Source organism: Lissotriton helveticus, chromosome 2_1 (genome assembly GCF_964261635.1).
Source record: "Lissotriton helveticus chromosome 2_1, aLisHel1.1, whole genome shotgun sequence".
Taxonomy (NCBI): domain Eukaryota; kingdom Metazoa; phylum Chordata; class Amphibia; order Caudata; family Salamandridae; genus Lissotriton; species Lissotriton helveticus.
The window spans coordinates 378,744,228-378,770,800 of record NC_136059.1 but is presented as its reverse complement, the minus strand read 5'-3'; positions in this window follow the sequence as shown (position 1 = coordinate 378,770,800).

Below are 26,573 nucleotides of genomic sequence, written 5' to 3'. Positions count from 1 at the left end.
CTGTTATCTTTTATTTGTGTTCTGTTTGCATTTTGCTCTGTTTTAAAAACTACGTAGACCTACCTCCTTGCATTTGTCAGCCTGCAGATTTCCACCACAGCCGAGTAGGTGGTGGGACGGGGAAAGAAAGACGCCGTCATATTGGGGGTAGCCCCGGTTGCCGCACTAGCTGTTGGGACCTCCCAACCCCTACCCACAGTACTTAAATCGCTCTGAATACGAGTCGCGTTAGTTAGAAGCTGGCGCTAGCTCCTGAGGCGAAAAGCCGGTAGAACTAGTTGGCACATTTTAAAACTGTTATCTTTTATTTGTGTTCTGTTTGCATTTTGCTCTGTTTTAAAATCTACGTAGACCTACCTCCTTGCATTTGTCAGCCTGCAGATTCCCCCCACAGCCTAGTAGGTGCTGGGAAGGGGAAAGAAAGACGCCGCCATATTGGGGGTAGCCCCGGTTGCCGCACTAGCTGTTCGGCCCCTCCCTCTATCTCTGCATATAATGAACACCCTACGCCGGCTGCCCAGCAGACGCGCGCAGTGGGTGTGCCGAAGGCGCGCCTAAGGCAAGCCTGTCTGCGGCCGGATGGGGCCAGGGGCCAAAACCCCTGCATCATTTCCTGCACAGAGAAGGTATTATAGTTCTGATTCCCTTCTTAGCATGAGGACCAGTACAGAAATTAGCTGTGCGCACGCTTTAGAGCTGCCCGCGGTTTGTCCCCTTTGTAAGTACAAGCTGAACACCACCCGATATCAGGATGGGAAGCGGGACAGCAACATGCTGCTCTTAAATTGTAGGTCTTTACCTAAACATAGCATAGAAATTGCCCTATTGCTGGAGGAACATCTGCCAGACGCAGTCTTTTTAACGGAAACCTGGCTGATGCCAGATTCCGAACCAGACGTAATACAGGAATTACCTCTGGGCTATCAGATCATGCGGAAAGACCGCGCACTAGGGAGAGGAGGTGTCGTGGCCATTATCTATAAAGAACAGTACACTTGCCGATGTTCTCCTGACTCTATCCCAGACTGTGAAAGTTTATCTTTCAGTATTGATTTTTCCCCCAACAATTGTTTTTCGGGCACTCTTATATACCGCCCCCCAGGTCCCCCTAAGCAGTTTCATAAAGCTTTACCTCCGATTGTCGCCGAGTTGGTCACAATTCCTGCCAACTTTACGCTACTATGCGACCTTAACATCCATTTTGACATTACCACTGATCGCACTGCAATGGAGCTGGCGAACGACCTAGCCGAAATTCAACTGGAACAACTGGTGGTCTCCTCAACCCATAATAGGGACCATCTTTTGGATCCAATTTTCGGTAATTGCTCGGAGCTCAGAATTGGCTCTATTATCTGGCTGCCTTGGACTGACCACTCACTGATTCTTCTTAAATGGTCTATAAGCAAGCCATCCTCTTTGATTCCTACTCCACGGAAAGCTAGAAACTGGTCCAGACTCCCTTTGGAACAGTGGACCGATGCTCTTATGACCTCTAGACCCTTACCTAATAAGGATCCCTATGTAGCCAACAGGGAGTATGATGAGTGGATTCTAAACTCTCTCGAGGCTACACTTCCCCTCTGTAAAACTACTTTGAAGCGGTCGTCGAAAACCGCCCCTTGGTACTCAATGGAGCTCAGGTTAAAAAAACGACAATGTAAAAAATTAGAAAGAAGGTGGCGCCTGGAATTCGCCTCCTCTGATAAAATTCTATATAGGGAGGCGATACGAGCCTACAAACAAGAGATAATAAGCGCACAAGCGGCTTACTTTACAGGAAAAATTACGTTGGCTAAATCAAACCAAAAGATATTTTTCAAATAGTAAAGAGTCTTACTAAACCTTCTCCTCCCCCTGTGTCCAATTGTAACACAACGGCTCACTGCAATAATTTGGCAGAATTCTTCTACCAAAAGGTGCATCAAATCTATGTATCATTCACGGTGGTGGACCCAGACCCTTCTGGTCAATAAGCTGTCCATCAGGCTCTAGCCACTCTGGACCAGTCCCCTTTACTTGATCAGTTTCCTTTACTTGATCATGAGACCCTTGAATTAATGATGCTTCAAGTAAAGTCAGGCTCCCCTTGTGACCCAGCCCCACCGAACGTACTAGTATCGATAAGCCAGGTTGTCCTCCCCACTGTTATGAACCTTCTTAATGCCTCCCTGTCTTCCGGGATTGTTCCACCCACCTGGAAACAAGCCATGGTGCGTGCACTTTTGAAGAAATCAAATGCAGACCCTGGTCATTTTAATAACTATCGTCCCATCTCCCTGCTCCCCTGGGTGAGCAAAATTCTTGAAAAACTTGTTAATATACACTTAATGAACTTTCTCGAAAGTAACCAATTGCTTGATGCCACTCAGACGGGTTTTTGTCCCAAACATGGCACGGAGACCGCTCTCCTAGCAGTCATCGAGGAAACCAGAGGGATTCTGGACCGAGGAGGATCAGTGGCAGTGGTCCACCTCGATTTGAGTGCGGCATTCGACACGGTCAATCATGACACGCTACTGTGTCGCCTTTCTGATTTGGGAATATCAGGAAGAGCAATAATCTGGCTCAAATCCTTTCTGAGTAATAGGACTTTTCAGGTCTTTGAGGGAGATACGGTCTCCTACAGCAAACCACTGAGTTGCTGGGTTCCGCAGGGTTCATCTTTGATCCCTGCGTTATTCAATGTTTATATGAGACCACTGGCTGAGGTCGTCCGTCCATTCGGCATTAAGATCATTACATATGCTGACGACACTCAGCTAGTGGTCTCCCTCGCACAGGAAGACGGCCAGCCCACGCTGAGTGTCCTGATGAAATGTCTGGAGGAAGTAAAAAACTGGATGACGATATCCTGTCTCAAGCTCAATGGAGACAAAACGGAGCTGATGCTCCTTGGCCCTGCTGCACTATCTAATATGAACTTTCCATGGCCCCCCAGCCTGGGTACACCACCTACACCTAAAGACAATATAAAAAGTCTAGGGGTATGGTTGGACAAATCCCTGACTTTTAACACCCAGGCAATCAAGCTATCAGCAATCTGTTTTGGTCTTCTCAGGATACTGAAAAAAGTTCTTCCACTTTTACCTTGGGAAGCCAAACAGATAGTCATCCAAGGTCTGATCCAGTCTCGATTTGACTTTAGTAATTCCCTGTACCTAGGTGCGCCTGACTACACACTGCGGAAACTGCAGATTATTCAGAATTGTGCTGCCCGCATGCTGCTTCAGCTGCCCCGCAAAGTGTCAGCAAAGCCTGAGCTTAGGAGCCTACATTAGCTGCTGGTGCGGGAAAGAATTTGCTTCAAAGCAATGTGCATCTCCCACCAGGCCTATTGGCAGTCGGGCCCGGTAATCAGCCGTGGGCTGATCATACCTACCACCCCAGTAAACAACTCCGTTCAAGTCAGGCCTTTCTGGCCACAGTACCCCGAGTTAGGAGTACTAGAGCAGGTGGTAGGCTGTTCTCTTACAACGCCGCCAAACTGTGGAATCAACTCCCACTTCAGCTCAGGGCTAACCCTAATTAGCTTTCCTTTCGTAAGCAACTAAAAACTTTTCTTTTTAACACATATAACTAGTTCTCTGTGACTATTGGTTCAGCGGTTAGCACCACTTCTTTAGGGCTTAGACGCCCCAGGGCAGCAATCGCGCTTTATAAATCCTCTTTTCATTTTCATTTCATTTAATTTCATTTCATTTCATTTCATTTTGGACTACAAGAAGAAACCTTTACTGAGGAGAGGAACCGGAAGAAAATGAGGAGAGACTATTCCCGAAGTTGAAGTGCTGCTTGGGGGATTGGCCTGCAGTGGTTGCCTTACTGCCAAAGGAAGGAGAAAGAAACTTTGTAACTTTGCTTTCAACTTGTGAAGGATCTCCAATGGCTTGGAAAAGAGCTTGCCTCCTGCTGAAGTCTCAGGGACAACATACTGAACCCCGAGCTCCCCAGAGTTCTTTTGGAAGTGCCTGCTGCTGTTTTGGGCCTTCTGAGGAACTGCGTGCTGCAAGGAGCTGGAAGCGCGACTCAACGAGAAGAAGCGTGTCGCCGTCGCTGTGACTGCTGTCGCAACTCCGGAGAAAGGAGGGTGTCACCGCTGGAACTGTCCCACTGCACCACATCGGAGAGAAGCATGCCGCAACGAAGAGGAAGCGTGTTGCCGTCTCTGCTGCTGCCGTCACAACTCCGAAGAAGGAGGGTATCGCCGCTGGAGCTGTCGCACTGCACCGCATCAGGAGAAGAATCTCGCAACGAGGTCGGAGCGTGTCGCCTTCACTGTGCCTGCCGTCGCAACTCCGGAGAAGGAGGGTGTCGCTGCTGGAACTGTCGCACTGCACCTCATCGATCAAGAGCACCATGCATCCCCGAGAAGCGCGCCGCCGTCGGAGCTGCTGCCGTCGCATCTTGGATGTCGCCGCTGTAGTTGTCACATCGAGCGGAAGCTTCACGCATCGTGGAGAAGAGCGTCGCTGCTGGAGCTGTTGCCGTCGCATCGTAATGGTGTCGCCGCTGCAGTCCACGCATCGAACCGAGGACTTCTCGCATCCCCGAGAAGCGTGCCGCATCTGGAAGATCTTCACGTGTTTATTTCTTTGTATCTGAATTTTGCCGCATTTCCCATTGCTGCGACATTGCTTGTCGTGGAAGCGCAACGCAACTTAAGGTATATTGACGCAGAGTGTCGCATCTAAGAAGTGAACTGAACTGAAATAAGCTTAATCTACCATCTTAAAGTAATCATAGTGTGTATTTTGTCGTTTATGGTCTCGTGGTAACTTTAAATAAAGTCTACTTACTTTTATATAAAACCTGAGTGGTGTCCATTTATAATGTTGTCACTGGGTTACTGTATGTGGTCACAACTGCTTAACTTACAACGCCTCTGAAATAAGCCGTGAGTGCTCGCCCCACGCAACCTAGAGGGTGAGCAGGGGTTATTTTAGGAGTGTAATCCTCTGTCCTGACTAGAGGAGCGGGTCCCTATTTGTCACAAGTACCTACCTGTGCCAACCAGAGGCCCCCAAATCTAACAGCCGGGCTTCTGGATTCATTCTCAATCTTTTGACAATTGACTTTTGCAGTTGTTGGTTGAGCAGTGGCCACAGAATTGCTTCAAGATGAATTTATGCCCAAGCGTGTGTTTGTCGCCATTTTTTTAGGTTGAGCATTCGAGACCTCTTGTATATACTTTAGTATATACTTATATGTGTATGTACTTTGTGGGCTCTGGAGATCAGCCCTGCTTCCACGTAGGGACTTTTTTTCTGTTTAACTGCCTCTAATTATCTATCTTGATAGAAAATTACCAGAATTCGTTCTGCTTGTTCAACTGCCTCTGTGTAACTGTCTTGATAGAAAAAAACGACCAGTAGAGTTCAGTAAAATGTCATAATTGCTCTCTGCTGAGGGACTTTTAAAAAAAAAAATTCTGCCAACTGCCTTTATTTAACTTTCTTGATACACAACGATCAGCAGAGGTCAGTACAATACCGGAATCACTAAAGCATTCTCTAGATTCCAGTCAATAGAAATTGTCTTCCTTAAGCACCCGTAGATAATAATATTTTTTTCAAATCTTGGTTTTCAGTGATATGACCACCGAGGGCCCTGATTTTATTTATAAAACAAAGCTTTGGACTATACCATTTCCCGCTGAAACCAAATATTTCTCTCCATGGGTTCCCATACCTGGCATGTGACACAGTTTGGTGCTTACTTTCCCTCCATGTTAAAGATGAGTAGATGTTTCAGCACCCAGGCTAATGTGCTGCATAGCTAAATACATATAAGGTTCCAAAGACGAGACCGATTGCATTGCAAAGGCTTGTTTCTATCATGCTATAATGTGTTTATGCAAAAAGGTCTGGCACCCATTTTGTGTTTCATAGTATTTTGTGTGTGCTGAGTGTCACAGTAATTTTGTCTACCATGTTATTCCTTGCACAAGCAATCAATCAATCAATCAATACATTTGTAGAGTGCACAACTTACCCGTGAGAGTCTCAAGGCGCTGGGTGGGGGGGGGGGGTTACTGCGATACTGTGATTGCTCAAACAGCAAGGTCTTGAGGAGTCTCCTGAAGGCCAGCAGGTCCTGGGTCTGTCATAGGTGGATGGGAAGAGTGTTCCAGGTTTTTGCGGCGAGGTGAGAGAATGATTTTCCGGCGGCGGTCGCTGAACGGTTGCGGGGGCGGTGGCGAGGGTGATGTCAGCGGAGCGGAGCTGGCGGTTCGGGGTGTAGAAGGTGAGTCGTTTGTTGAGGTACGCTGGTCCGGTGTTGTGGAGAGCTTTGTGAGCGTTGGTGAGGAGCTTGAAGGTCAGGAATGTTTACCTTACTTTAATTGCAAAGATAACCATGGATGCCATTCTGTCTGCTATGTTGTTGTGTGTGTCTTTTTATGACGCTTGCCCACATTGTGTTCATTTCTTCCTATAGGCGCTATGAGCCTAGGCTTCACAAGAGGATTTGGCATATTCCTTGGCATTTAGTAGGTTTTCATGGCCTTTTCTGATGTAGCTGCCTTAGGCTATGTTTATGGTAGTACTGTCACTCTATCCATAAGCCATTGACAACAAATCAAGTCGTCTCAGAAGGATAGTCCTAAGGATTCTCTAATCATCAGGCATAAAGCCAGTCTGGGTCATTGCAGTCAGCTGTAATCAATTACAGCTGAATGCAACGACACGGACTGGCACTATGCCCGATGATTAGAGAATCCTTAGGACTATCCTTCCAAGACGGCTTAATCTGTTTTCAAAATAATTCAACCGCCCTGAGGAAGCCCCGGGACGGATGGCCATGTAAAGGGTTGAAACACGTGTTGGCTGTTCCTTCACTCACTCTTATGGATAGAGTGACAGTACTACCATAAACGCCTTCCAAAAACCAGTGCTGGAATAGAATTATTTTCCCAGAAAAAAGTAATTAACCCCTTCCGTGCTCCTGTCAGCCATTGGCCATCGCAAGCACTACGTGGATGGTGCTGGGAACGGCCAACGGCTGACACGGCCCCACCCACTCCTTAGAACACCCGCACTGCGCCGTAATAACGGCCACGGAAAACGGGTTAAACCAATCTTGCCCACACAATCCTGTTGAATCTTGTTTATATTAGGGGGTCATGAGTTTCCCCCCTGTTAAAGGCAAGATACAAAAAAGAGAATTCCCGCTCATTTTTCAGCCAGTAAGGGATCGGGACCAGTTACCCCTCATCTTCCAAAACTGCCTTAGGCTATGTGCTGGTGGAAGAATTATTATAATTTGTATGCACTGAGTGCTTGATGTCAGAGGCCTGTGTAAAGATTTGACTTCACTCTCCATTGTATTTTTAGCTCACCTTTCTATGAATCTGTGGGACATGTTGCATGATGGAAGGTTCTTCAGGATTTTCGTTTATGTTTCTGGGCATTTTTCTGTGGATGCTATAAGTCAGTCGAACTAAGGAAGAATAGCAGATACAGGTTTTCTGGTGATTCTGCGAGAGAATATGAGATGCATCTAGATGGGCCTTTTTTGTTGTCAGTGTTATGTGTATCCGTGTCTGTGGAAAGATAGCGGAGCTCCATGATTATTCTTGTTTTTGTTTCTTCTCTGATATTGCTGCTATGAGTCAGAGGTTTAAACATATTATTTCTCGATGTTGTTAAATTATCTAATCCTTATTTTCTATTGTTCTACACTAGTTGAAGTTTTTCAGAATTGTAGAGCATTGTGGCTGTTGTGCAGCATGTGGAAAAGTTACAATAAAAAAGAGTTATAAGCATTTTTGTTATCTTCTATATAACTAAGAAGACAATATGTACAGCTGAACGACCCAATTAAAAAAATAATTAACTAGAAAATGTCTTCTACTTTTTTGTCCTTGCAATGCTGGCAACTTCTTCCTAACTGTTCTAAAGCTTTTTTGTGATAGCTTTTTTTTGTATTGTGGTGGGGGCATAATCAATGGGAGGGTGGAGGTTGGGAAATAGTAACTGAATTACAACACAGGCAGCGGACGGACATTAGGGGAGAATCAACAGATGACAGTTTCTGAGGGAAGACTAAGGTGGTGCTGAGTGATACTGAGGTGGTGCTGAGGGGGTGGTGTGCTGGTGTGGAGGTGATGTTCAGGTGACCCTGAGTAATATCGAGGTGGTGCTGGGTGATGCTGAGGTGGTGCTGAACGATGCTGTGGTGCTGCGTAATGCTGAAGGGGAGGTGTTGGACTGGTGCTCAGGTGGTGCTCAATGAAGCTGAGTTGGTGTTATGCTCAGTTGGTGCTGCGCTTATGCTGAAGTGGTGCTGCACAGATGCTGAACTGGTTCTGTGCTGATGTTTAGGTGGAGTTGCACTGGTGCAGAGGTGGTGCTGTGCTGGCACTTCTCTGTTCTGAGTTGGTGCTGCATTGGTGAAGGTGTGCAGATGAGGAGGTGGTGCTGTGCTGATGCTGATATGGTGTTTATTGCAAACACAACAATGATGGACAGAATGTGGATCAATGTCACACATTCACCCCAGTCCAAAGATCTGGGCCCAAATCCATCGTTTTTCCACTCCACACCACCCTGGGTTAGACAATGGCGATATGCAAATCAGCGCTGACCCTGTGCCCCATGGGAACAGTCCAGTCTGAACTACAAAAGCCATGTCCTTCCCAGAACGGAAACAAGCATCCGAGGACCGGCCCGGTTTCGAGGTAACACCTCTCTTCAGCCCGGCTAGCTTGATTCCAGTGGTGTGGAGTGCCTGGGACTCACGTCTGAGCATCCCCAGTACACTTAGAGCGGTAACTGCAACCACAACAATGATGGACAGAATGTGGATCAATGTCACACATTCACCCCAGTCCAAAGATCTGGGCCCAAATCCATCGTTTTTCCACTCCACACCACCCTGGGTTAGACAATGGCGATATGCAAATCAGCGCTGACCCTGTGCCCCATGGGAACAGTCCAGTCTGAACTACAAAAGCCATGTCCTTCCCAGAACGGAAACAAGCATCCGAGGACCGGCCCGGTTTCGAGGTAACACCTCTCTTCAGCCCGGCTAGCTTGATTCCAGTGGTGTGGAGTGCCTGGGACTCACGTCTGAGCATCCCCAGTACACTTAGAGCGGTAACTGCAAACACAACAATGATGGACAGAGTGTGTGACATTGATCCACATTCAGTCCATCACTTGTTGTTTTTGCAATTGCCGCCCTAAGTGCGCTGGGGATGCCCAGACGTGGGTCCCAGGCACTCCACACCACTTGGAGTCAAGCTAGCCGGGCTGAAGAGAGGTGTTACCTCGAAACCGGTCCGGTCCTCGGATGCTTGATTCCGTTCTGGGAAGGACATGGCTTTTGTAGTTCGGACTGGACTGTTCCCATGGGGCAACAGGGTCAGAGCTGATTTGCATATCGCCATTGTCTAACCCAGGGTGGTGTGGAGTGCAAAGAAACGATGGATTTGGGCCCAGATCTTTTGACTGGGGGAGTGTGTGACATTGATCCACATTCAGTCCATCACTTGTTGTTTTTGCGATATGGTGTTTATGACAATGCAATACAAGTGGCTCATTATAAAGTGAACCATGAAATGAGCAAATGTCGCAATAACAGACCTGAGTGTCTGCTGTTAATTGGCGTTGGTCACTGTCCTTTTCAGCATTCCATTGATTCCAAGCACTGCATCTTCCTCAGAGAACTCAATTTTCACCTCGTTGACCTCAACAACAACAGCAACCTCCCAAAGAGCATAAACAACATTGGCCTCACACAGTTAGTCACCAACCCCACACATCACGGGACACACACTCAACCCAATCTTCACAGACAAAGACAGAGTCAAGTACAGACATATCACTGAGCTCACATTGACAGACCATTCCATTGTCCTCTTCACCATCACAGGAACACCCGGTACCACCACCAAGCAGCCCAGCACCTCATAGCACAGCTGGAACAAAGTATTAAAGAGCCAGTGGGCCCATGCCATCAACACCTCCCACCCTGACACCGCAAGCAACCGAGAACAAGCTGTCAAGGCGTTCTCCGCCTGGATCACCTACTGCACCAACAGAGTACTCCCTGTCAAGACCACCAAACTCAAGAGATGCTCCAAACAGGCAAATTGGTACACCACTGAGCTGAGAACCCCAAAACGCAACTCCAAACGAGGTGAAATAAAATGGCACACCATCAAGCAGCCTATAGACCGAGCCACATTCAAAGCATCCCTGAACCGATACCACCAACTCCTGAAAAATTAAAAGCAGCCCCCTTGCCGACCACATCAAAGCCAGCCCTAACTACAGCAAAGAACTCTTCAACATCATCAGAGAGGTCTCCAACCCCTCAGCCACCGAAAACATCATCACCCCTCCAGAAACTCTGTGACACCCTGGCGGGCTTCTTCCACGACAAGAGCTTCACCAGATACTTAAACATTAAGCTACCAGCCCACCGCCATCGACATACACAACCTCCTTCATCCCTTAGATGCTAACCCCAATCACATTGTGGAGAAGTGTGGCTCACTGGTTAGAGGAGGTAGACCCTGAAGCAGAGGTCAGACCCGGGACCAGGGTTCAATTCCCGACGCGGCAGGGTCTTGAGCCCAAAATATCCACGGACTCGATAATTCTCGTTTCGATGCCTACTCGAATCACGGATTCACACTCTGCAGCTCTGGGCATCAGCCTGCTTAATCTCCACTACGGCCCCCCTGCGGCGGAATGCCTGGCTTCCACCTTGGGGATGCCCAGTATGGGTATCTCAAAGGGAAAAGCCAGGACGGGTTCCCAAGGCAAGCGCCGAGATGCCTACGGGTAATCGAGCGCTATATAAGAACGCATAATAATAATAATAAATAAAATAACATGCTCACCATCTGGCACCAGCTCACTAACCAAGACATCACAGACACCATGAACTCCATCGACAGCAAGGAGCTGACTGCCATCTTCAATGCATCCATCACCACAGCCACTTTCCCTGCAGAATGGATACACACAGACCTTAGGCCCTTCTTGAGAAACCGCCCACCAAACCCAGCAACTTCAAGAATCACCATCCTATCTTGGTTCTCCTCTTTCCCGACATAGTCCTTGAAAAGGCTATCAACTGCCATATCAAAGAACACCTGGAGAACAACAATCTTATGGACACCTCCCTATCCAGATTACACACCAACTACAGCACTGAAACCACCCTGATTGCTGCCACAGATGGAATCAGAACCCTCCTTGACTAGGGAGAAACGAGGCCCTGATCCTCTTTGACCCCTCAGCAGTGTTTGATACTTTATCCTACCACACCCTTATCAAGAGATTTCACCACATTGGAATCCAAGGAGACACCCGCCAATTGATTGCATCCTTCCTCATTGGAAGAACCTATAGAATCCGCCTACCACCTTTCACCTCGTAACCTAAAAACATTATCTGTGGCGTCCCTAAAGGCTCGACCCTCGGCCCTACACAGTTCAACACCTACATAACCACCCTGGCCAACATCGTCAGAACCTACGGACTCAATATCATATGCCATGCCAACAACACGCAGTTCAAACTCTTCCTGACAGAAGACCCCTCTGCCACCATGGGCAACTTCCACAGGTGCTAGACGAGTGTTGACGATTGGATGAAAAACAACTGCCTGCAACTCAACACAGACAAAAAATTATCTTGAGTAACAACACCGCCCTGTGGGACAACTTGTGGTGGCCTTTCGAACTAGGACCCTTACCCACTCCCACAGACAATACCTGCAACCATGGCATCATCCTGGACAGCAGAATCACATTGAAAAGCCAGATCAATGCAGACTCCTCCACATGCTTCGTCATTCTTCAAATGCTCCATAAGATCTGATAATTGCTCCCTGCCAGCACCAGACATACTGTCACTCAAGCCATGGTCACCCGTTGCCTAGACTACAGCAACACATTTGAAGTAGGAATAACCTCACACCTCCTGAAAAGACTGCAGACCATACAGAACACAGCAGCCAGACTCATCCTTGATATCCCAAAGGGACCCACATCACCCCCCACCCCCACCTCAACAAGCGATGTCAAATCAAGATGCTGAGCCACATAAAAAAAGCCCTACATGACCTAGGACCAACATACATCAATCAACACCTGAACTTTCACCAACCCTCCAGACAATTGTGCTCTGCCTCCTTGGATGTGAATAAGAACACTCCCTTAATAAAAGGGTTCTCAGTGCTGTGGATATCCTCATGGTGATTAGATGAGCTTTATAAGTCTGGTTTGATTGATTGATTGATTGATAAGTAGAGCAGTTAATACACTCCCTCCTTCCAAGCCAAACATTATAAACAAAATAAACAACAGTAAAAGTGTAAGGAAAACGATGAGAAAAGGGGAAGAGAGACCAAGAGGCAGCTTTACAAGGTGGGTGCAGGATGATTTACGATTGATGGAAAGCATTATCAGAGATCTTGCTGTTATCCATATTGCACTTGAAAAGAGGTATGGGGACAGATGTATAGCATATGACCCTCCTAGCCGTTTACAAGAAGCTGCTTAAAACCTGGTTATTCTGCAACTAATCTAGCTATTTTTGAGGTTCTGCTTGAAACCTGTTCTTTCTGCATCTAGTGGTGTCTGCAGGATAGATGGGAATCATTAGCACCGGGACACTCTTGTTGAGTAGCTGTGCACTTTATAAATTAACTCATTCATTCATTATCTAGAAATACAAGTGGGCACCACTCAAAACCAGCCAGGGCCAGTTGGTCTTCCTAGAAAGTGCTAGTATTCCATGCATGTAGCAGTGCACCAGGCCAACCAGAGGAGGGGAGGAGAAAGAGGAAAAAGGAAGGGTGGGTCAGGAGTATTCCATGGAGATCAGTCAAAAAGGTGTAGTGCCTTGAGCCTCTGCGATGTGAAGAATCGGTGTTCCAGCTGGGACTTGTAGTCAATAAGAGGCTGCCAAGTGTAAGTAAATTTCTCATCAGTGTGAGCAATCTTATGTGTCTTATGTGTTATTTGCCCCATGGCCAGAACCTGCCACATCTTATGAAGCCTTAAAGAGCTGGATTGTTGTTTCTTCCAGTAGAGGGCAATCAACTGTTTGGGCACAACTGACATAAGTTGAATGGGCACCCAATCAGATGCCGTTATGTCTTCCTTGTCTGTTGGTCTCAGTCCCAGGATTGCTAGGGTCTGATGGGAAAGGGTAGCTCAAAGTTCCTTTAATGTGCTCAGTATCTCCTTCCATAACATTTGAAGGATATATACATGTAAAAACATACCCATTTCTTGGTTGCAGGTCAGCATAATGCCGGGACTGAGAGATACATTCAATATCGTGTGCTCAGGGTTAGGTAGCAATGGTACATCACTTTATCTGCTGATTCCCCCTGGAGAATGATTCTGAAAGATTTTGACATGTCCCTCCACAAGTGATTCCAGTCCTTAGTTGACAGTTCCTTTCCCAAATTAATTACTCATCATCTTTGGCAAGGATGGATAACAAACGTTGTGGAATCCTGAATGATGTGATAGGTCCTAGAGACAAGGCCCTTTTTTCCTCAAATGCTTGTAACAATTTATCAAAACGTGGGAAAGGCCCCATGGCTGCCGTGTGATTTAAAGTGTGTAAAACACTCTGCCTGAGCTGGCAGTATTGGAGTCAAGTCATTTTTGTAATGTGGAAGTCTTGCTTACCTTGTTCAAAAGACTTGATGTTGTCCCCTGGGAAAAGAGCTTGCAGGTTCTCCACCCATTCAGAAAACAAAGTGGGGCTCAGAGCAGGTGTGATATTGGGATTCCTAGAGATTCAATCAATCAATCAATCATTTGTAAAGCGCACTACATACCCACGAGGGTCTCAAGGCGCTGGGGAGGAGGGAGGAAGCGCTACTGATCGAACAGCCAGGTCTTGAGTATCCTCCTGAAGGTCGGCAGGTCTTGGGTCTGTCGTAGGGCTCAGTGGGAGAGTGTTCCATCTCTTGGCGGCGAGGTGGGAGAAGGATCTCCCGCTGGTTGTTCTTCGGATGCGCGGGACAGTGGCGAGTGAGAGGTCGGCGGAGCGTAGCTGGCGGTTGGAGATGTAGAAGGAGAGCCTTCTGTTGAGGTAGGCTGTCGCCTATTGGTGTACTTAGAGTGGGGAAGTGGTGAGGCCTTCCTTTATATCTATTTGGTCCCATATTTCAATAACTGTTTTAGCTGGGGTTTCAATGTAGGTGCTCTTTGGTCAGGTAGGCCAAGGAAGCCCAGTTAGGTCTAACAGTGGGCAGCAAGTTAAAGTTTGGTCCGTGTGGAACAAGTGTTTTTCACTTTCTCTCACAACCCATTCTGAAATATATCAGAGGTGTGCTGCCCAGCAATACTCTAGAAAATTAGGGCAAACCAGGCCACCTTTGTCATTAGAAAGCATAGGGATTGTATTAAAGATAATGTATTTTACAGCCCCATATGAGAAAGGATATTTTGGTCAGACGGTAAGCAATGTGCAGCAAAGGTATAGGAATCGGAAGTGCCTAAAAGGGATTCAAAATTGTAGGAAGGATAATCATTTTAATGATGTTGATATGCCACAACCATGACAGGTGTGGGGGTCATAATCTCCTTAAACCCTAAAGAATGTTTTTAGGGATCCCTACTCATTTGGCACTTGTCCATCCTCCGAGGCAATTCGTGATGAGGAGGCCCAGGTATCAGATGGAATTTGTAGCCTACTGGAATGGTGTCAATGTTTGGAAGGGGAGGAGATCTGCTAGAGGGACAGTTAGATTGTGGATATGAGCTTAACACGTCTTCAAATTCTTCTAGGGCTCTGATAAGGGTTGCAATGTATTCTGAGGGATTGGTTAGCGTAAGAAGGACATCCTCTGTGAATCCATTGATTTTATGCATCCCACCTCCAAATGAGATGCCCGCTATTGATTGTGCTTGCTGGATCATGTGTCCAAGGGTTTGACCACCAGAGCGAAAAGGAGGGAAGGAGAGGATACACCTACCTGATGCACCGAGCTAGTGTAATATGGTTTGTGCATTTCCCATTTATCTGAATGAATGCCATAGGGGTTGCGTATGGTGTCATAATTTCGTCCAACATATTGGGCCCAAGTTGAAGTTTCACTACAAATGGTTTCAGCACTCTTATGCATCAATATTAGTATGTCATATTAAAGTACACATGTTTCGAACATGATACTTTGACTTCAGTGACGGGCGGTTATCAGGCTGCTGAAAAATTTGGGAGCAATATAGAAACATTCTCTACTGGATTAGAAATACTGCGAGTTGTTATGCGATGTACTTTGTGCCAAACATTCAAGCCCTGAAGAAGTCTCTCAGTAGACGAAACACGTTGGCTATGTTCTATGGAATTGTGAAGTGAATCTATTGATGAAAAATAAAGTGAAAGCTGAATTTAAAAACACATACTACGGAGTTGGACAATTCTTTACTGTGCTGTTAATTTGTGCACTTTAATATGACAAACTAATATTGATGCATAAGAGTGCTGAAACCATTTGCAGTGCAATTTGTTGTGGGACTCGGTCTCACATTGTGGGGAGTATAGAGGGAAGTACTCCCTGGTTTCGTACACCTTCTGGTACTTTAGGAAACAATTTAATTTGTTGTGTGCCATTCTAAATAGCCTCTGCCCTCTGCCTGTGTGTTCCCAAGTTGAAGTTTGTTTAACACTGTTTTAAAAAAAGTCCAGCTTGCATGGTCAAAAGCTTTCTCTGCATGAAGCAAGAGCATTAAAGACCGGGATATTATGTTTATGAACTTTTTTAACCAAGCAGCAATTGTTATAAGCTCACTGTCTGCTACAGACAAAGCCCTCTTGGTCAATATCTATTAGAAGAAGGGGGTCCAGGGGGAATGCTAACATTTTTGTCTTGAGTTTCGTATCTGTATTTAGAAAGGCAATATGGTGATATGACGCACATTTAGATAAGTCTATGCTCACTTTGGTGATGAGCAAATGTTGGGAGTTAGGCTAGAGCTCTGCGAGAAGGCGTTGAATACAGAGAGAAAGTGATCCTGAATGGGACCAAAAAAGTATTCGATAAAAAAACAATGTGAGACCTTCAGGGCCAGGATTGCAGGACTTGTCGCAGCTAAACAGCATCTATGAGAGCTTCGAGCAGCTCTCTATAGTCGGGTGGAGTAGGCAGCCAGTTGCATAGGCTCAAATAATTCTTTATATCCTAGGGGTTCTGATGACCTTGTTTATAAAGATTTTGCTAGACGTTACTGAAAGCATCACATTTTTCCCTCTCCTGGCTTCCTAGCGGCCCTCCTTTTTTTGACCTGCAAAATGTATGATTTGTCCCTTTTCATTCTAAGCTTATAGGCCAGTAAAGTTCCCACCTTATCCCCTTTGTCATAGGATGCAGAAAATGCTCAGCATGGTTGGTTCTATGCATGTTTAGTTGTTCCTTTATGATTTCATATCAAGATTCATTTGCATTTGTTAAGAGAACCACAATGCAGGGTGTTTAAGTTTGAGATAATTCTATTTTAAAGGGACTGTTTCATTAATGATCAAGGACATGGTGTTTGGATATTGATTGCTCAAGATTTCCACACCTTGAGATGTTGGATGGCAGCGAGCGCTGTGGAAATGGTGGTAGAGGAGTCCTTTAGAGTGGTATATGTGTAGTCTCTGACCCACTGTTTAGGGTGGTTAGCTTGCCCTTTGATTATTGTTTTGGAAGAAGATATTGAGAATAGGGTTAGAAAGTGATCAGACCAGTCAACTTGGTTAGGAGATTTGACTTTGATTAGGTCATCTATAACAATCATGAGGTCAAAGATTGCACCTTTTTCATGGTTGAGAGGGATGCAGAATTGGGAGAGGTCATTGTTGCAGAGGAAAGCAGTCAGACGAGAGACCTGACTTTCTGTTCCCCAGAGCAGGTTGATGAGGTTTGGTGGGGTTGGGCGGTTAGTTTCTCAGGGATATGTTTAGTGATTTGCTCTACAAAGGGTTGCTCTTCATGGGTGGTGGTTGGTAAGATTGAACGGGGAACATACTTTACAACGCAGTAATGACACCGCAGTGCCATTACAACGCGGGTTTCACAACGCGAGCCATTACCACGACTTGCGCTGGAGGGCGCTCTAGGACAAGGAATAGTATAATTTACTATCCAACACCTTCCCTACTGTATGTAGACTGGAGTTGGAATAGTAAATTATACTACTCCTAAGCCCAGCGGCCTCCAACGCAAGTCGTTGTATCGACTTGCGTTGTAAAACCTGCGTTGTGATGGTCTGCGGTGTTTTATACCGCATTGTACCGTCATATATCCGATTGAACTTAGTTAGGTTAGTATCCAGTCTTTCAATTTCAAGTGACATTGAATAGTGTGAAGGTTTATGATATTTTTCGTTTCTTTGCATTGGATTGAGTTTTTGTACATAGTAGCAACTCCATCCCTTGTTTTTTTTCAATTCTATCCAGGCAAACGATAAAGTGATCAAGGGGTATTATGAGGTCCAACACTATTTGATATGCCTTATTGAGTAATGTCTCAGTAAGAAATAGAAGGTCAATATTTGCAGTGGCGATAAGGTCTGATTTTTCAATGTTTTGCAGTTGACCTGCAGTTGTAGAGAAAGTATTTGAGAGATTTTTGGGTATGGTAAATGGAGGGTGATGTGGAATTTATTTTGATTAAGTTGCCTTGGTTGCTTCCTATAAAGTTGCTGGGTAGCTGAACCTTACTGCAAATTGAGATGGTAGGTATACTTTGTGCTATTTGAAAGTGTGTCCAGCAAGTTTTAGAACTGGATTTTGCTAGAAAAGATTTTATGTTGTCCTCAGATAGGTCTATTGATGAGCCCTGTGTTCATATTTCTTTGTTGTTCCTTGAAGTGGTGATGAACTTGGGCCGCTTGTGGTGGGGTGCTAAGGGCAGAGACATGAACAGCTTAGACAGTTGAACAAATCTATTTTACTTCAGGGGACACGATATGGTTTCAACATTGCTGTAGAGCAAATTTAGATTGAGGGGAATTGAGGGGAAGTGGATAGGTGTCCCAGGCAGAATGTGGTGTCTTAGTAGCTTGGTAGTTTGTGAAAGTTCATGAAGAAATTGACGACAGATGTGTCTAGAGGTAAGCTTGAGTATAGATGTGAAAATTGTCAGAAGGTGGAAGGGGAGTGATGGAGGGTTGAGGGTAAAATGTGAGGGAGGCTTGATACTGTTAGAGTAACACAATAGCTAGGTAAAACCAGCATGCACAAACGTAGGCCTCCAAGGTTAGGTTTGTATGTTTGCAGCTGATTCATCATATACTAAGCTAATATACGATGGCTGTAATTAGAGACGTGAAAATTAGACAAGGATCTCTATAACAAACCTATGATCCCACTGAGCTATGTTACTGCCAGTACTGATAAGTGGCTAGTAATTGGCCTACACACATTGATTTACACCAGGCAAATTAATCTATTTTATGGTCACTCTTGTCCAAAGATTGCACTTGGATCTCTTTAGCACATGAATTTATATTTACTGCCTTAGCAGTATTTTATCATGAGACTTGCTAAATAAACACAGACATCCTCTGTAGGTGTTTAAGCCCCCAAGCTATGGAAATATTTATACTGTTTGTGACCAATACAATGAGCCAGAAAAACTTTACTTGATATTCCCTTATTGTTAGTTTCTTTGGCGGCAGCATGAAAATAAAGAGTATGCACTGGTAAGCCATAGCTGACGCTGCCGATGCTCCTACTCATGAGACCATCCTTTATCCTGCTCTGTTCTGCCCAATTTGCAGCTTACTGGAGTAACATTTTGGCTTTTACAGCACTAAGGGCCATATGTATCATACTTCCGTTTAGCGAATTCCAAATAGCGAATTTTAAGGAATCGCTATTTGGAATTCGCAAAACGGTATGTATGTACAAAATCGCTTTTCAATAGCGATTCCTTAGCATTCCTAATTTGCGATTAGCAAATTGCTAATCGCAAATTACCCATTCATTTCCATGGGCCAGGAGGCCCATAGGAATGAAAGTGCAATTTGCGATTAGCAATTTGCTAATCGCAAATTAGGAATTTTTTCAAGGGTGCAGGGGTGTCACAAGAACACCCTACTGCACCCCTGAAAAAGACATTTGGGGCATATGGCGCACATACATGCCCTAAGGGCATGTATGGGCGTCATATGGCACCTTTGTTTTTTTGTGAAAAAGCTTTTTGAAAAGAATTCGCAACTTACCACCAACTAGAAGTTGGTGGTAATTTGCGAATCCTTAATGGCAATTTTTGAATATTTTTTGTTTGATACATTGCATTTAAGGAATCGCAAAATTTGCGATTCCTTAAGTGCAATCGCAAAATAAGGAATAGCAAATTTTGCAATTCCTTATTTTGCATCAAACATGTTTGATACATACCATTTATCTAATTAGCATTCCCAAAGGCCGAAATTCGCAGCTAATTAGCTTGATACATATGGCCCTAAATGCAGTAACATATGGGAACTAACACTACATCTTACCAGGACAGAGGGAGATACATATTTCAGAGTGATTGTGGTGAACAAGAGCAAGTAGAAGCAAGCAGTATCAAGTGCAGAGACTTACCCAAGCCTATGGACGCAATGAAATCAATGCAGAATGTTTAAATTAGTGGAGCATTTTTTGCGATTCACGAATTAAATATTCATTAGGCTCATTTGCAAATCAGGGCAAGCTTCTGCTTAGCAAATCAAACAAAGGTCCTAGTGTTGAACCAGAGATCGTTTGAACTGACCTGCACTGCAATCAACCATTACCTCCATTTGACATGTGGAAATGGAACCCTTTTCATAAATGTCAACCATATGTTTTACTCAAGTTACATTGAACAGCTGCAAATAATTTGTTTGAATTTAGCTGCACAAATGTATTTCTCAATGTCAGCTTTCATACATTATTCATTATTATTCCTTTAGAAGTATGTTCTCAACCCTACTTGACCATCTTAAGTTATTCAAGTGTAACTATTAATTTTATAATTATCTTGATATTCACATCACCTAATGTATTAGGTCCTAATTTCTATGGTTCTTAACCTGTTCATTAATTCATCCTATCTCTTACTCATTATCAGGGCCACTAGAAAAGCGCGGCAGAGAAGGGCCAAATTATGCAGCAGAGTTAAGTAAATTATATGGCAAGAAAAGGCAAATTAAGTGGCACATTTTATGATCACAATCCTTCATTATTTTGTCGTGTCTATGCTTGTTAACACTATCTTCGGGTTGGTTGCACCTCATTTGTACTATTTTAACACCTAAATATAGCAATAAGCATCAGAAAGGTGGCCAGTGAATCTTTGCCAAGGACTGGTCACTGCATGGTAAAACATGTCACTGCGTTTTAGTAACTTTTGAACCATTTGAGCTAGAAACAAAATTTTTGGGGTTAATATCTGCAGATTATGCAGTAGATGATAGATTATGGTGTGAATGCGGTAAATCTATAAATATACGAAAAACACTATGCGGCATAATCACATAATTCCAGTGGCCTTGTACATTACCCATTCTCTCATGCTTATATATATTTCCCGGCTCCTTATCTCTGTTCCATTCTGCCTTCTTTTCCTTATTATGGATCTTCCAAACTCAAGATAAAAAAATCGACATACTCATTTAAAGTTAGAAACAGTGGACGGAACAAACTTGAAGTAATCTACCCACCATGTTTGTCAAAAAGCTACAACCCATGCTCACACCTCAACGCCTGAAGCACTTTTCATTGACAATTATCACACACAACACCATGAAAAATATAAAGACTGATTTCCTATTCTTCGACATTATATTGAGTTTGGTTAAACATTGCTCAATTGAGGATTGCAAACTCTCTCACTACAACACAACATCCAGCTCTGGTTATCAAAATCAAAACTGTGTTTTCGTGTCTGCGTCTATGATAATGGGAAAATGAAGCTGCAATCCACAGACACAAATCTGCAAGTTTTACCCACCATCTTTCATACTATTAAACCCTTTCCTAACCACTGAGATATTAAACTCTATCTAGCATGCCTAACCAGGCCAATGATACATTAATATTAGAAGAAAGGACTATTGAATATTAGCCAGTACCACCCAACCAGTGGAAGCCAGACGAAACTTCCCCCTTTCATGTTGAATCAGTAGACCATATTTTAGTCATGTCGCCCCAGGGGGCATATTCTCAAGGAACTATCGCCGAGTTATTGGCAGTTTATCGCAGCCAAACTGGCAATAAATGTATCACCCCATTCACAAGCAGGTGATAACAGCCGACATCACCAGTTTACCCGCGATAGCAGGTGCATAAAACATCACCTCAGATGACTCCGGCAACTATCACTAATGAAATACAGAGTAGGCGTTGCCATGCCAAAAGCCACGACAACACCACTCCGCAACATTCTCAACAACCAGCCAGATCGGCGAAAACACCACAAACCATGCGATAAGGTGATTTAGCAGCAGGAAATTAATACCTGCTCTGACCTGGTGCAAAGTCAGACGACAGCCTGCTCTACAAAAGGGGGCCCGGCCCGGAGCCACACCTGAAGAACAACAGGTGCCATGGAGCCACTGAACATGCCCGCCTGGACACCAAAGAGGGCCACAACACCCACCGCCACCACCCCCAGGACCACCCCCAATGCCCCCGCGGACCTCACCCCTGGCACTCCCCACCCCCCCCGGACCAAGATACTGCACATCAATAATAATAAGGGAAATTTGTAGAGCGCCTGGTTACGCGCAACGGCGTGTCCCCGCGCTGTAGTGAGTGGAATCAACAGAGTCACAACCGCCGAAGTCGGCACGGCTTACTGCGTGTAGAGGTGAGTTTTTAACTTCTTCCTGAAGCCCAGTTCAGAGGGCTCTAGGCGAAGTTCCAGTGGTAGGGCATTCCAGCTTTTCACGGCCAGATATCTAAAGGACCTACCCCCATGCATGCCTTTTTTATCCTGGGGACCTTCAATAGCCCTATACAGGAGTAACGCAGAGCGCGCACAGGCGCGTACCGGGTGACCAGGCCCTGGAGTGGAGCCGGTGCCTTACCGCACAAAATGCGGTGGTACGTACAGAGAGCCTTAAACTCAACCCTGCTCCTTACTGGGAGCCAGTGAAGGGCCCGGAGGGCTGCCTTTGACGGCGATCTTTTAGGATGCTTCAAGACCAAGCAGACCGCTGCATTTTGCAGCACCTGGAGGCGGTTGATGACCCTTCCATTGGCCCCCAGATAAAGCAAATTGCCATAATCCAGGCACGATGTGACGAAAGCCATGCAACAGCGTCTTTCGGGCTGCCGTTGGAAGTAGATCAAGAACTTTCCCCAGGCTTTTCAGGACGCCAAAAGATACCCCCACCACACGGCCTATCTGAGGTCCAAAAGACAGATCGGCGTCAAACCACACCCCAAGATTTTTCGCTTCCTGACAGGGTGTGGGAGCATCCCCCAGACAGGGTGGCCACCATGCCGATAACCAAACAGACGGGCCCCCACCCACCACGAGCACCTCAGTCTTGCTGCCGTTTAACTTCAGGCAATTGGCGGACATCCAGGTAGCCAGCTCCTGCATGCAGGCTCTGAATCTGTCCGCCGCAAGACTGGGCGCGCGCGTTAGGGAGATGACAAGCTGTATGTCATCGGCATAGGACACTATGTGCAGGCCATGGCTTTCGACAATGGACGCCACCGAGGAGACATACAGATTGAATAAGGTTGGGCTCAGGGACGAGCCCTGAGGCACGCCCTGGCCCAAACCAATCTCCCTTGAGTAGCAGTCTCCCTGATAAACCTGAAAGCCTCTCCCTGTCAGAAAAGACTGGATCCATTAGAGCACAGCCCCTGATATCCCTCCATCATTCAGACACTGTAGCAAGGTGGTATGAGCTACAGTGTCGAATGCTGCACTTAGGTCCAAAAGGATGAGAGCCATAGTCTGGCCCTCATCCATCCCCTGGCGTATGGTCTCCACCGCCATCAATAGCACCAATTCAGTAGAGTGGCGGGGACGGAAACCAAACTGGGTCTCGTGCAGGAGGGTAGCCTCTTCCACAAAATCCATCAGTTGGGTATTAACCATTTTCTCCGCCACCTTAGCCATGTAGGGTAAGAGGGAAATTGGCCGGAGGTTCTCCAGTTTTTCGAAGCTGATGTTAGGCTTCTTTTGGAGAGGAAGCACCACCGCCTGTTTCCAGTCTCTGGGCACAGTCTTGGTCCTGAAGGAGACGTCCAAAAGATGTCTAATGTAAGGCTCCAGAGCCGGCAGGCTGCCGACTAGCCGTTTTGGCATTGTCAGATCCCGAGGGGAGCCTGACTTTACTGACCCACAGATTTGCCTGAGAATCTACGGGGATGGGGTAACAAAACTGGTCAGCATGTATTGGTCCCCCCTTTCCCTAGGAGATTCTACAAACTCAGACCCTGTTGTAGGATGGCTAGGGAAGGCAGAGTATATTTTTGCTACTTTTTCGGCGACGAAGTCCGCAATCCGATTGCAAGACTCCACTGAGCAGTCATCTGACACAGTGGAAGACTTCCCACCCGAAAGAGTTTTGTATATTAAAAACAATTCTTTCATAGAATTCTCCGCCTCCCTGATCCTGTTGGCATAATATGCCGCCTTGGCCTTCCTAATTAACCCATGATAAGCACGCCTCCCTGTTAAATATTCCTCCTTGGCTTGCGTGGCAAATGCCACCCGCCACTGCCTTTCGGCGCGCTTAAGTACGGCTTTAGCCACCCGAAGCTCATCACTATACCACGGGGCCGTTTTTTGAGTTCTGCGACCCAATTTTGCCAGAGAGAGTGAGGCAGTACAGTCTAGCGCCTCGGTAATGCGCTTGCATAGATTAGTATTAGCTGTTTCCACATCATCCCCCCCTGGACTCCCCCCTTTAATAAGTGCCGCACTGAACTTAGCTTGGGAGAAAGGGGCCAATCTCCGCCTCGGTTGGATCAAAGGAGCTGGCTCCGGTAATCTAACCCCTGGGATCCGTATAGTAAAAGGTACCAGATGTTGGTCCGACCAGGGAATAGGGATAGGAGTCAGAGCGTCTATTTCCCCCCAGTTGGCAAATATGGGGTCCAGTAAGTGGCCTCGCTGGTGGGTGGGATCTTTTACTTTCTGATCCAACTGAAGGGCACGTAATTCTTGGCAGAGATCCATGGCGGCTTTATCCGTGGGGTCATCCAAATGCATCTTAAGATCCCCTAGCACCAGGAACTTATCCCTGCACAGCGCAGCCTCTATAATGCCTTCTACTAGGCTGTCTCCAAACCTGGCAAGAGTGCCAGGAGGTTTATAAATCAGGAGGCCCTTCATGGTGTAGCCATCATTCACCTTAATGGTAAAAATACTAAGCATGGGCGGATTTTGCGGATCCACGATTCACGAATTTGCGGATTCACGGATCGTGGATCCGCAAAATCCGCGGATTTTGCGGATCGGCGGATTTGGGGGCGGGGCTTCCTCGAGTGTGTGGGCGGGGCCAAACGGACGGGGCTTCCATGCGAGCGCGCATGCCTCTTGTGTATACAAAAGGTCAGAGACCGATCAGAGCAGCAGATTAAGAGACAGAAGCCCCTGGTCACAGGAAAGGCACGGGGATTGCGCTCGTGAAAGTCAAAGATGCAAATGTCTCTGGCCAGCATCACGATTTTTTTTGACCTGATGAATGAGTCACTGCATTTGCGCTTCAACTAGTTCCAGCGACCAAGTGTGTGTTGCTATGCAATCGTGCCGAAGTGAGCAGGGGTCCCTTGATTGAAATGTCCATCATAGTGGGTAAATGGCGGGAAGACGGTGCACACCTCGAGTGTGTGGGCGGGGCCAAACGGACGGGGATTCCATGCGAGCGCACAAGGCACACCTGCCCAGCCTCCACAACGCTCACGATTATTTTTTGGCTGATGAATGAGTCACTGAATTTAAGCTGCAACTAGGGCACATGCGTCGTGCCAGAATGAACCCTGCCCTTCAGACACCATGTAAATAATTTACGATGGCGCCGGCAAGCTGCCAGCGCCATCCTGCAAAAGTTACTTAATTAGCTTCACCAGGAAGCTCCAACTGATAAAATAAAGCAGGCGCTCGAGCCCCTGCTTTATCTTATCTGTTAGAGCTTCCTGTCGAAGCTAATTAAGTAACCATTTGAGGATGGCGCTGGCAGCTTGCCGGCGCCATCGTAAATTATGCAGGCTTGAACTTTTGACCGCAAAATCCGCTCCGATCGCGGATTGCGGATTCTCGGTAAATCCGCGAGAGTTCGCGGATCGCGGATTTACCGAAAATCCGCAAAATCCGCGATCGGAGCGGATTTTGCGCTCATGCTTAAAAAATACCCGCCTCGCTATCCATAGTGGCGATGTACTCTAAGTGTCAGCGTAAGCGTTGCTTGGCTACGATAGCTATCCCCCCTCCTCTGCCGGTAGGTCTATCCTGCCTAATCATAGTGTAAATTGCAAAAAACACAGTTGATGGACAGAATGTAGAACAATGTCATACATTCACCCCAGTACAAGGATCTGGGCCTAAATCCATCGTTTTTTTGCACTCCACACCACCCTGGGTTAGACACTGGCTATATGCAAATCAGCTCTGACCCTGTGCCTCATGGGAACAGTCCAGTCCGAACTACCAAGCCATGACTTTCCCAGACCGGAATCAAGCATCCAAGGACCGGTTTCTGGCTATCAGCCTTCATCAGCCTGGATAGCTTGACTCCAGTGGTGTGGAGAGCCTGGGTCTCACGTCTGAGCATACCCAGCCCACTCGGGGTGAAAATTGCAAAAAACACAGTTGATGGACAGAATGTAGAACAATGTCATACATTCACCCCAGTACAAGGATCTGGGCCTAAATCCATCGTTTTTTTGCACTCCACACCACCCTGGGTTAGACCCTGGCTATATGCAAATCAGCTCTGACCCTGTGCCTCATGGGAACAGTCCAATCCGAACTACCAAGCCATGACTTTCCCAGACAGGAATCAAGCATCCAAGGACCGGTTTCTGGCTATCAGCCTTCATCAGCCTGGATAGCTTGACTCCAGTGGTGTGGAGAGCCTGGGACTCACGTCTGAGCATACCCAGCCTACTCGGGGTGAAAATTGCAATAAACACAGTTGATGGACAGAATGTAGAACAATGTCATACAATAACCCCAGTACAAGGATCTGGGCCTAAATCCATCGTTTTTTTGCACTCCACACCACCCTGGGTTAGACACTGGCTATATGCAAATCAGCTCTGACCCTGTGCCTCATGGGAACAGTCCAGTCCGAACTACCAAGCCATGACTTTCCCAGACCGGAATCAAGCATCCAAGGACCGGTTTCTGGCTATCAGCCTTCATCAGCGTGGATAGCTTGACTCCAGTGGTGTGGAGAGCCTGGAACTCACGTCTGAGCATACCCAGCACACTCGGGGTGAAAATTGCAAAAAACACAGTTGATGGACAGAATGTAGAACAATGTCATACATTCACCCCAGTACAAGGATCTGGGCCTAAATCCATCGTTTTTTTGCACTCCACACCACCCTGGGTTAGACCCTGGCTATATGCAAATCAGCTCTGACCCTGTGCCTCATGGGAACCGT